This window comes from Erpetoichthys calabaricus, chromosome 1, assembly GCF_900747795.2.
Source record: "Erpetoichthys calabaricus chromosome 1, fErpCal1.3, whole genome shotgun sequence".
Lineage (NCBI taxonomy): Eukaryota > Metazoa > Chordata > Cladistia > Polypteriformes > Polypteridae > Erpetoichthys > Erpetoichthys calabaricus.
In genome coordinates, this window is record NC_041394.2 from 85642280 (window position 1) to 85655112 (window position 12833).

Sequence of the window (12833 nt, forward strand, 5' to 3'; positions counted from 1 at the left end):
GATCCGATTTCAAGCATAACTCATTACTCTGTTGGCGAGGAGATGTTTTAAAGAAGCAACTAAGCAATAAAAACCCAGCAACGTGACTAAAGGAGAGGTTTATGTGCTCTTCAAATATCTGCTGAGTATTAACACAATGAACAAGTAGAAATGAGTATGTGAAGGAAGTGAATGATTCTTAAATCAAGTCATCCTATAGTATCAGTCTCATTTAACATATCTGCACTAAATAAAAGAGAAACCTACTTCATTTAGCATCAGCAAACTTATCATTTCATAAAACATCCTGAGGCTAGACTGTAAATTTTAGCTTCATGCAAGGCTACACATAAGCTAATTACAAATTTTGCTTCTTCCCTGCGTTCTGTGTTTCACAGAAGGCTTATCCCACCATACTCCAGCCTCAAAAATTTTTGTCCGCTCTCATATACAGATAATAAACTTTGTCCTTCCCTTGTCTCACTTTCCATCTACAGTCACATAAAGTAATATTGCTAATTATACCTCTTCTTAGAGTAGCTCAATTATATTGTCAATGCCTGCTTAAAGTAATATAATTTCATATGAGGGCTACTCATCGCGTTTCCTGGATCCTGGTTAGTGATGCGTGGATCAGCTATTTTTCAAATGCACCTGCCTGATCCATTCTAAAACACCTGTAATTACACTCTGAATGTATCCGCACATGCAGGCAATACATGTTCAGCTAAAAGATTCTCAAAAAACAACCTCTGTGTCTATTATTTTAACTGAAATATTAAAGCACTACCCTGATATGCACTGTATGCAGAATTGATTTTTAATCCAGTGTGTTACACAAAATTGAAATTGTGCAATGGCAAATTAACAAATCGACAACCATTTCTTTTAATGCCACTTTTTAATGAAACTTCAAAAAGAGAACAGCCTGCCATTAATCAATCTCAATTAAATAATTAAACTCAGCTTTTACAACAGTAAAACTTTCTCTCCAGAGTTTGCATTTCATATATTCTCCTTATCTAATCAACCGGTCAGCTCTTCTTGAATGGCTGACCACCTCACTGCTCTACTTTTTTCGCTCTCCGACTGCCCGAGCTTTCTGTGAAGGATTAAGGGTATTCGCTATCTCCACTACTGTTCTATTGCTTGGCCTACATGTTCTAACTGTTTACATTATCTCTGATCATTTCATTTCCTTGGTAGGTTCTTAAACTACCCAGGCATTTTGTTTTAACTTTCAAACTACATTTTTTGTTTAATTTACTGTTCTTCAAATTCAATACTTCAACCTACTGGTAGTTCCACTTTAACTTTTTTGATTTCATATGGACTCTCAGTATGACAAATCACACAGTGATATCATTTTCCTGCACATTTCACTTTCCTCCCTGGTCTTTAGTTAGATTACATGGCCTTGTGCTCATTCCAATCTTTATAAACGTACAGGACCCTCACAATGGATTGTTACAGCCATCCTCTAAGAGCGCATGTGGGGTCTATGTTTTATCCTATCCTTTTTTTAAGTCCATGAAGTTGTTTCTTGTAACAATTTTCCACTTGGATTTCTTCACTCAGTTTCCTCACCTCAACCACAACTTGCACTGGTTCACTTGATGGATTTTCATGTGTTTAATTAGTATGCTGAACAAATATGTGCAGTTCATTTAAAAATAAGTGTTTCCCCTTGCTCATAAAACATAAATTTGTTGCTGGCATGGTGCTCTTGTTAGTGTTTTTGCCATTTTTGTTTTCTGTAGACATTTTGTGTCTTGTAGTCTGTTCTGAAAGTAAACCTGTCTTTCTTTTTTGTCACTTTTTCGTTGTAGTAGTTTGGCTGTTGAGTTTTGCTCAATTGGTCCTCATTCATGTTTAAGCTATTGTTTACAGCAGGGGGGTCAAACTCAGTTCCTGGAGGGCTGTAATGTCGGCAGGTTTTACTCCAACCACTTGCTGTTTTAGTAATCAGTTACAAAGACAATATACAAGGGGGTACCCAAAAATAACCAGAATTGAAAAAAATCAATTGTTTTAATAATTTTTACTTACTGAAACTTTAGTCTACTTCAAAGTACTTTTCATGTGAAAGAATGAACTTGTTCCAATGGTTTTCCCACTGGTGGAAACATTTTTGGAATTGCTGAAGAGGAACGTTGTCCAAGGCCTGCAGCAATTTTCTTTGATTTCTTCCACGGTACAAAAACGCTTTCCTTTGAGTTTTTTTTTCATATGTGGGAACAAGAAAAAGTCGCACGGAGTGAGATCAGGCAAGTAGGAAAGGTGGCAAGAACTCCAAGGCACAAAAGTCAATTCACAAATCTCTTCAATAGTCCGACGGTGATCTCCATAAATTGCATTGCAAACTTTTTCAAGATTTTCGCCATTCCTAATTGTGGAAGGTCGGCCAGATCTTGGTTGGTCTTCAAGTGACATTTCCCCTCGTTTGAAATGCGAAAACCACTCGTAGACCTGTGTTTTCCTTAAAGCTTCCTCTTTAAAAGCAGTTTCAAGCATCACTACAGTTTCAGCAGCTGTTTTGCCTAAGAGAATACAAAATTTTACACAGACTTGCTGTTCTTTAGAGTGCTTAGATCTTCTGGTCAGCTGTCTCTGGTTGTCCCTCGTACCAAGTGTAAAACCAAGGGGGACAGGTCTTTTGCAGCTGTTGCACCTCGCCTGTGGAACTCTTTACCTCATCATATAAAGGAGTCGTCTACAATTGAACTGTTTAAAACAAGATTAAAGACTCATTTCTATTCACTTGCATTCAGTGACCTTCAGTAATACTGATGGCTTCCTCTTTGTGATTATATTACATTACTTCTATTTTTTATGTATATAACATTACTTCTATTTATTATGTATTTTATTTTATGTTCATATATTTTATTTCTATTTATGTTTTATGCTAATTTGTTCGCTATATAAATGCAAAGAATTATTATTATTATTATTATTATTGTAAAGCACTTTGGCAACAGCATTACTATGTTTGTTTTAAATGTGCTATATAAATAAATTGACAATTGACAAAAAAAAAATTCTTTATTATCACCCATCACAAAAATCGCAGAACATGTTTAATAAGCACCAAGTAAAACCAACACGGAATGCCATATGAAAAATACAAAGCAACACCACTGGGCAGACTGCCACAGAATACTGTAAGTATGCTACACCTAGTGGCGACATTCGCAATTAAGTCTAGATTGCATGCCAGGTACAGATTCTGGTTATTTCTGAGTATGTATGTATGGTGTTACCTTGAATTTAATTGACTTGCATTTTAATTGTTTCATTTTTTTCTTTAACCAGCAGCCAAACAATAATGAGATGCAAAGAAAGCCAATAGTTAACCAACCAAACTTAGATTTCATTTGCATCCATTTGTCTTTCATTCAGTGTCTATCTCAATAAAAGATTTTAAAAGAAAAAGCTGAAGGTCTGAGAAATATTGATCTACTGTGTTCCACAAAGCATTTGGTTGGTAATTTCCAAAAAAAAAGAAAATCAGCTTTGAAAATGAATGGTGTGGCAGAATGAGAATGCTAAAAAGCCATAGAGTTAAATATTGGGTTTCTTTAACAACTAAAATCAGCATTTCCTGAAATGAAAATGGTGGCCTTCTAGGATTGCTTGAGAACATTGTGATAGCTACTCATCTGCTGGCTCATCAGTATTGTCTTCTCAGCTTTTTGGCTAAGATCAAGTGTAGTATCTGTTCTTATCAGTTTAATATCTGATACGTCCCCTATCTGGGGACCATATATTAAATTGATTTTTGAAAATGTTATAGGCAGAGTGGTGGCTCTGAGGCTAGGGATCTGCACTGGCAATCGGAATCCCGTAAATGCCAAAAGGGACTGTTCTGTTGGGCCCTTGAGCAAGGCCCTTAACCTGCAATTGCTGAGAGCTTTGAGTAGTGAGAAAAGCGCTATATAAATGCAAAGAGTTATTATTATTATTATTATTATTGTCTGGATACCAGTAAAGGAAAAAAAACAGCAAGTAATCAAGTCAGTTAAAATCAATTCAAACCAATATGTTAAATTCACAACAGTAACTGGTTACTAAAAAAGTGGCTGGAGTGAAAAGCTGCATGCAGTACGGTCATCCAGTGTCTGAGTTTGACACCCTTGGTTTACAGGTTTGTTTGCTTGGAAAAGTTAAAAGTTGAAATTAACCTTGGTTGTTAGGGGAAGTACATCCGACATATTACTTATACAGTGGAACCTCGGTTTGCAAGCATAATTCGTTCCGGAAACGTGCTCGCAGTCCAAAGCACTCGTATATCAAAATGAATTTCCCCATAAGAAATAATGGAAACTCAGATGATTTGTTCCACAACCCAAAACTATTCATATAAAAATGATTAATATAAAACATAAAGTAAAAATACATAAAACAAATTAATCTGCGCCTGCTGTCGATGGGTGATACAAGGAACAAGGAACATTATAAATGCGCAGGGCACAGTACTACTTGGCCACTAAACTGGGCATGACCCTGCCTGACTGCTGTGTCTGTGTATAGGAGAGTGGCAGATCCTGCTACAATAAATAACCACGCTGTTGCTGTTTCAAGCTGAATAAAGCTGGTGTTGCTAAAGTACTGAGACTCAGCTTCGTGTGTTGGGGTGCAAGTTGGGGACTCGCACGTCACAGCACACACGCGTGCACACATACACACACACACACAGTCACAATGCTGTAGTAAACAGTATACGCTCGTACGGATGTTGACTATATGAGTGAGGCACTCCGACTCAGACAGAGAATAGGAGATGTTTGCCCACAATCCAGCGAGAGAGAGAGAAGAACCATCAGCTCAGTTGTGATCACATGACGCTCAGCAGACAAAGCATATACATACTACTCGTATTGCAAGACCTCGCTCATTTATCAAGTCAAAATTTTAGCTCGTCTTGCAAAACACTCGTAAACCAAGTTACTTGCAAACCAAGGTTCCACTGTACCTTATTATGGATTCTGTTCCTTAAAATATTTTTCAGTATTTGTTTCATGTCTGGCTTTAATGTATTTTTTTAAACTTCTAAAGGTAAATTTTCCATTCTAGCTGATAGTTATTTTTGCATATTTATGGAGTTACATTAGGTAATACAAATATATTCTTCCTAACTAAGATAACATTCGTACAGTATGTTCTTTAAATAAAGGAAGATCTTCTTCATTATCCGTTCTGAAGCTGGTATATCATTAATGATTTTTTTATTCAGAGCTATTCCAGGTTATGGTAATAAGCACAGCCAATGCTCTCAATTTCAACTGAGCTCCACCAAGCAAAGACCACACATTTCTTTAGTTTATTTTGTTTAATGCTATTTTCCTATGACCTATAAATTCTTTTTCAACAGCACAGTAACTATATTAGCTTGGATGTCTTATTATTCATCTCAAGTTTTATTATCATTTCATTTTATACAATGTTATTGTTTAGCTATGACTTTACTTTGATTTATCAAAGAGATTAAAAAATAATAAAGAGCAATTCAATCAAAGTGCATTACAGCTTTATTATTCATCACTATTTTGTTGCTTTTGCTTCAGTATAACAAATCCTCTGACTAAAAGATTAATAAAACATTTCAGCCACTCTTTAGTCTTCTGTGATGTTTAGAAATAACTGCTCAATATTATTCTTGCTAATTCTTATTAATCATTACCTGATTCCAATGTAATCAATTAAATCACTTTAGCATTTGTCATTAAGCCCTGGAAAATTAAAAGTGACATTTAAGGAGAAGGTTCTGTCATCATTTAAGGCCGCTTCACTGCTAAATCCATATGATGCTTTGCTTAACCTTCCCTATATTTAGCATTCTACAGGAATAAATCCTAACAATCAATTTTTTTATAATGAACTTGTGTCACTAATCACCTCTCCTTTGGTCATTCATCATATTGGCTTTGTTCTATTTAACTATGGTTTACCTGCTCATTTGTTTTCAGGTTATTCATTTATCAAACACAGTTGGGTTCCTGCAAGTCCAGTGCTTCTTAATGATATATTAAACACTTTTTATAAAATCGCCAATAATAAAATAAAAGTTCATGGGGTTAATTACAACATTGTAATTGCAATTACAATTACAATATTCATACTGTCCTGAAGCCCAGTTTGTGAGGACCTAATCTACCATACCAGTCTGTTTTTGCCATCTTCAGTGGGCAACTGAAGTGTCTGTTTCAGCTGCACTAGGCACAAGGAAGGAATCAATATGGGGCACCAGAACACCCTTATGCACACTTGATCAATTTAGTATCACAAATACTAATGTGCATTTAATTGGGATGAGAGCACCTAAAAGAAAACCAATAAAGAGAAAACACATATAGAGCTTGACCAAGCTGGGAATCAAACCAATCTCTCGGAATCTGTTAGGGAGCGGGCAGTGATCATGCACACCATTGCACAACCATGCTGAGCTACGTTTTCACACTCCTTTAAGGAGTCATCAAAATGAATGAATCAAATGTTTCATTTTACTAAATGAGACAAAAGGAAGTAAAATACTATGCAGAGTAAGCAAATGAGACAGACTATAAAGTTCCTTATCTTCCTGAGTTTAAATTAAATATTTCAGCAGTATAAAGGTCCAACAGCACCCTGAGTCACAAAGCCAATGGAGAACACTTTTCTTTGCTGCCTACTGTGGGTCTAACCCACCTGAGAAAGTCGATAAAAGTTTTGTGATAAAAAAAAGCTCCTCTTTTTTTTCCTTTCTGTCTTTTCCCTGTGGAATCTCAAATGATTACACCATTGAAACAGCTCACAAGCCAGAGGGCAAACTTTGAAACCAAAGGGATGTTTGTTCAAGGCTGTCTTGAGAATGCATAGTTCCTGTCACAGTTTCAGGTATTATAAATGTAGACCATTGCAAACCCGATCCAACATGAAATTGCCTTTGGATGTTGTTAAACAATGTTATAAAAGTGGTTTTGCTGCAGAAGTAAAATTAATCTGTGGTGAAATTAACTTCAAAAGGGCAATAAATCACTAAAAATATTCCCTGCACCTGTCATCTGACAAAGTGCTTAAGTTTACTGTTCACATCAATCAACAAAACAAGCTGACAATTGACAAACAACATAGTTTGCAAAGCTCCAGCATTTGCACAAAATAAACAATACACAGTGCCACACAGTTTCATTTATTAAGAGGCGTGCATTAATGCAACAAAAACAAGAATCTGCTTTGATGGATTTCACACATTTCACTGACTAACTTAAGCAATCCCCTTGGCACAGATTCTCCTTTACTAAAATAGGTTGCTAGGATGAGCCTGAGTTCTTATATTTTTGTTTTTGTTTTCATAAATGGTTCTGTGAACCAAGTACATTATACATTAACAATCTTATCAACATAATAAAACTTAAACTTGCAGTGCAAATGCACATTGATTACCTCAGCTGCTACATAGATCATGGATTAGCCCAAATTAGCTTGAATTCAGCCAGTCAGGGCGGGCACTGCCTATATGGTGTCTGCACACTCTCGTAATGGCCCTGTGAGCCAGTAAAGGCTGGTAACCAGTGACTCTGAATTTAACCTGTGTGAGTTCCTGTCTTTTGTGTGGTTTTGGTTGGATTAGTTTGGTTTTCTCACAACTTCATATTGGAAAAAGGAAATTTGGTAAATATGGGTGCAAATCTCACTATTATATTTAAAAACACTGGCATTTTAACAGGCACACCAATTGAACCAGATGTTATGTGGTAGTGACTTCTTCGTGAATAGGCCACCTTTCTCTCAAACACCTAGTTGCTTGAAAATTCTGCTAAATGAAATTCTACTCAGACACTTTCCATAACTCAGTAAATATGAAATATACAGTTACCCTTCAAAAGAGTTAAAATGTATCCATATAGGCGGAATGGATCTACAGAGTAAGAGTCTGAATAAAGGGAAAAGCAGGCGAAAACCACAAGAGAACCATGTCTGCAAGTGATAATGGTAAAAGCAGGAGAATGCTCACTCATGCAAGTAGACAAATGCGTGTGAAGTACATCTATTTATCCACTTTTTAACTGTATAGTGCCATCCTAGGAGGGTCCAGCACAAGACAGGAAGAAACAAGTCCCTGTAAGGTACCCAAGTCCTTCACACAAAACTCTCTTTTACTCACTTAAAGCCAACTTAGATTCAAATAACAGTGCTAACTGTTATGGTATCCATTTATATTTAGTGTATATTCTGTTTAAGCATGTGTACAAGCAGGAATTGAAAATGACTGAATAACATAATTGTTTTACCAGAAGAAGACTTTGAAATAAAATAGCACAGACAGAAACAGTATTTAAATTAAAATCAATAAATGCATATTTATAAGCAATAATCAAGTAGCATCAACTCATCTCAAGGAGCCATTATCTTTACTTTTACCATGATGTGTTCTGTTACTGTTTTTTCCAGGGCTAATTTAGCAATATGTGCCTATATGGTACACTGAGGTCAATGCTTAGATTCTTTAGGCCTGCTTTGTTTCTCTGAATTTAAAATATTGCCAAATATCAAATATTACATTTTATTGTACTAACTGTCTTCAACAGGTATCTAATATATGCAGCATAATATACATAAACGTTTAAAGCCTGAGTGTTACGAAAGTTCAAGAAATTAAAACCTGTACTTTTCTATCTCTGTTAGAGAACAACTATTGTCATATAGAATGCTCTTACTACTATTTTAATTATCACATGAATGTGAGGACCATTGTACAAATAAAGACAAAAGTCTAAAGAGTAATTGTTCTTGGTGTTGACTCTTGAAAGGAAATACAGGAGGAAAACCAGACCACAAGATGACATCTAGTAGGACAGAAGGTGGCTTTACATCCTCAAGAGCCTGCATACTACAGGTCAGATTTTAAAGGCTGTAAACATGGAACAAGCAGGTTCCAAAAATAGATAAGCATGGTACTTAACTTTAAAAAGAATGAGCGAACCTTAGTCTCTGCTTAACAATATACAGATTAGCACAACTAAGGACAGAAGCTCTTGCTTAGCTTGTGTCATTTTTGTCATCCACAGACACCCAGCGGCCTTGGATTACAGGCAGTGACGTGCCATCCGTTAGCCTAATATGCCCATAAATTACCCCACACTTCAGCAAACGCCACATAATTACTTTTCAAAGCCGACAGCAGGCTGACCTCCGACTTGTCAGTGGACAATAAATTGCGGGACACTAAATCTTTGCTTTCTGTCATTCTCAGTCCCTGCATTCTGATCGTCTACCACTTTGGCAGTATCTCTCCAACCCCACACACACCTTGCCATTCTTCCTCTCAGGCTATTAGCTGCAAGGCCGCTAGGCAGTGGCATTTTCAGAAAAGAACTATTTGCTCAATGTCTGCAATTTTTAATTGTCCTTGTGGGACACAAAGTCAAACGACAAGCTAGACCTCCTTTTTGAAACTGAAATCAATCTGCAAATCAATGCCACCCAAATTTTGAATTAGCTTAATTTGAGAATAGCCTACTGGATTGTTATCCATTGTAACAAGAGCTTATATGAATGCAGCATTTTCATTATGTTATCACTTTTATAAAATCATGCTCTCAAAGGGGAAAAAGCTGTGGCAGCAGCCTGTAGTTTCATTTATCCTCACAGCCCTGGTTACACAAGCTGTGCTAAAAGCAAGGTTCTCACATTGCCCCTCGGCAAACCTGCTGAAAACCAGATGTTCATATTTTATGGGATCTGCTCTCCAGAGAGCTGCACACTTCAGAAAACTGCACAATGCGGTCAATGTGTTTATGCTAAACTACAGTGCTGCAGGCACAGGCATTTGACTATGCTGAAGGCCTCATCCAGAAACCCTGAAGAAAGGTTTGGTTTTATCAAGCAGCTTAAGTTAAGAAGAGGTCTCTGTCATTAAACTCATGTCCATTCATTCTAGTTTTGGGCATTTCTTTTAGAAATGTATTCAAGATATGGCCTAGCAGTTTTGCAGTGGAATGGTTTTCCATTGAGTATTAGTTTCTACCTTAATACTACCTGGAAATGTTCAGGCTCCCTGCAACCTTTGAATTTAAAAGACAGATTGATGGATGATGTCATATGTATGGTTACTGCATTGATTTCCTACATAAATGACAGAGTACGTCATTCATGCTTAGTTTTAAGTTTTTCCCACTCAAGGCTGCAGCACATCAAGATCAAGCACCTGGTCATTGTGGCAGAGGGACATGGTCTGTGAAGGCAGTACCAGACATATGACAGGAACCAACTCTAAATGTGATAACCACTCAGCACAGGGAACATTAATGTATACATCTACACTCAGTTACACATGGCTAACTTAGAGTGGCCAATCAATTCACAAAATGTCACTTGACTGTGGGAGGACAGCCTGGAGGAAAGCACTTGAACAGGAGGAGAACATGAAAATTCTACAAAAGAATCAAAAGAACAATCATTATGACAAAGTGATGCTAAACCACTGTGCCACAACACCACTTATACTTAGAAGCATCATTCCTCACTTAACTGGAGTAGGAGAAAGTGGGCCTTTTCTATTCTGTTAGAGTTTTAGTGGCACGCAAGGCTTGGTATCAGAGATGCAGAAATCCAACTGCACCTGCCCTCACTCTGGATTCCAGAATAAATGCATGAACTGCAGCTCATACTAACACTCTGGTCAGTCCTGAATTTCATTTGATAACAAAGGTGTAAATCAGAGTTGATATTACATGTTTGCACTGATTCTTTCAGTCAAAAAGGCTACCGAATGGAAATTAATTTTAGGCTTATAATCTGCCTGCATGTGATGTACAAAATAACGCTCCTATAAGCAGACACTGGATACGTAACTGGAAATTATCTCAATCTAATCATCTGAGGTTCAAAAACTACCTGTACTCATCTTTTCTTGCTTTCTCTGAAACCACTCTTACTGAAACCTAAAAAGCTGCATTCATCTCTTTGAAAACTAAACAATGATTAGAAGATCTCTCTTTGGCGAGCTGAAAGGTGACAATCCTCTTTTCTTTGGGGATCTGAATGCCACTTTGCCAAGCTCTGTTCTAGTGACTAAGCCCAGACTGAGTAACACTTTTCCCTATGAAGTTGCAGAGCATACAGTAAACAGCCTAACAGTGAGCTGAGGAGGGCAGATTCACAGCACACCATGGACGAATTATACCATGTAAGAAAATACAAAGACTGCACTCCAACTCAAGAAAAGTCATCCAGTTAAACCCGGAGAAACAACTAACAACTCCACACAACAAGGGATATCATCCTTAAAGACTTGGTATTGTAAAAACTGTTTATTTGTGTCAAGAATATCTTGAAAGTAAACCTGCAAGTAAACTTTTAGATGGGCATAAAGGCAACAAAGGGGGTCAAAAATAGCAACCAAAGCCAAAGTGAGAGACACAATTTGTCGTCAGTAGGCAAAAGCAAAGAGGTAAAGACCAAACAAAACTGGCAAGCAGAATATTAGCAAAGGTTTGTTGAAGGTTTTTTGGTATCCACAGATCAGATAAGGAAGGGAATCTCCAGCTGACCGTTTATCTTATCATGCTGATTACAAACAGGTCTAGACGTCTTTGACCAAACACTTAGAAATGTGGAATGTGGACCTAATGATGGGTCCTTAAAATGGCGGCTATCAAAGAACCTTAAGTGGCATCCACAAAAAAACACAACACCTAAACCATTATGAAAATTGAGCAAATAATGTCAGGAACAGAATACTTGACTTCAAGTACAAGACAGAACCATATACTATGAAAATGAGTCAAAAGAACCAACGACAAAACCAAATCATGAGAAAGATAAATTAGAACTCTAAATAACCACTAAACAGCCAGCCTCTGCTATGTTGCATGTTTGTCTGTCTCGTCTGCCTTCACTGTTGATATATATGGAGTTATTACAGTATGTTTCATTAATCTTTGTGTTTATCAATAAATTGTATTATTCTGTTTCTTAAAATGAGTGTGATTTTGTAAGTCTAAAAGCCAGAGACCTCCCCAACCACAGAGAAAGGTAAAGAAAATAAAGTGGAGGCCTTACCTTACTTACTTTTACTGCTGAGGGCAAAACTGATAATTAACAAGTTAAAATTCTCTTCTTTTCCAACACTGGTATTCTTTATTCTTTTAAAGTTTTATACCATACAGTAGAACAAAGGAATGTACAACCTTCAATAGTATAAGACAGTGGTCCCCAACCTTTTTGACAACAAGGACCACTTTACTAGAAGCAATTTTTTCCAGGGACAGGTGGGGGGTGGGGGGGTGGCATGAGGATTTGGGGCTGGTTTGTAGGGCAGTTTTATACACAATTTGCATTACATTTCTATTATTATTAAGTTATTAAGCAGTTTGCATACATTTGCAACCTGATGTTTCTTCCTTTTTTGCATATAACAAAGACATATGCATTGCATTTGTCATTTCAACAGATTGCACATCACAAACATTAACACTGTTATCATTTTTTCGTGTCTGCCGTTTCTATAGGAGGGTGACAATGAGTTAAATTCCAATGGATGTTTTTCAAATGTTGACGAGCAATAAGCAAAAGGAATCACTGAAAACCACAGAACACAAAAACAGCAAAAAAAAAACAGTACGAGGAAAGTTCGAAGAAAGAAATTTTTTTTACAATGTTTCTGTTTGGGGTTCATTGTGCAAACGTGCACAACTAAGCTGCGACCACAAATCTAACTGCTCTGTGGATGATTCATTCAGGCATTTCAAGGTCACTTTGTTGTAATGAAAGTATCTGCTGAATGTACTTCGTAGTAACGAGATTTCTATAGACTCGTGTCATATGGGGAAACTGTTGGGACCATAAAAATACTTTGTTGTAATACTCTC

The 12833-nt window shown here is 36.8% G+C and overlaps 1 protein-coding gene and 1 pseudogene across 3 annotated transcripts in view; one reads left to right on the top strand and one right to left on the bottom strand.

The window, feature by feature from the left end:
- Positions 1-12833, bottom strand: part of LOC114652793 (neurexin-2-like) — a 1491103-nt gene that overhangs the window by 1195543 nt on the left and 282727 nt on the right. The gene's annotated exons all lie outside the window — the stretch shown is intronic.
- On the top strand, positions 3659-3827 carry LOC114669640 (uncharacterized; annotated as a pseudogene).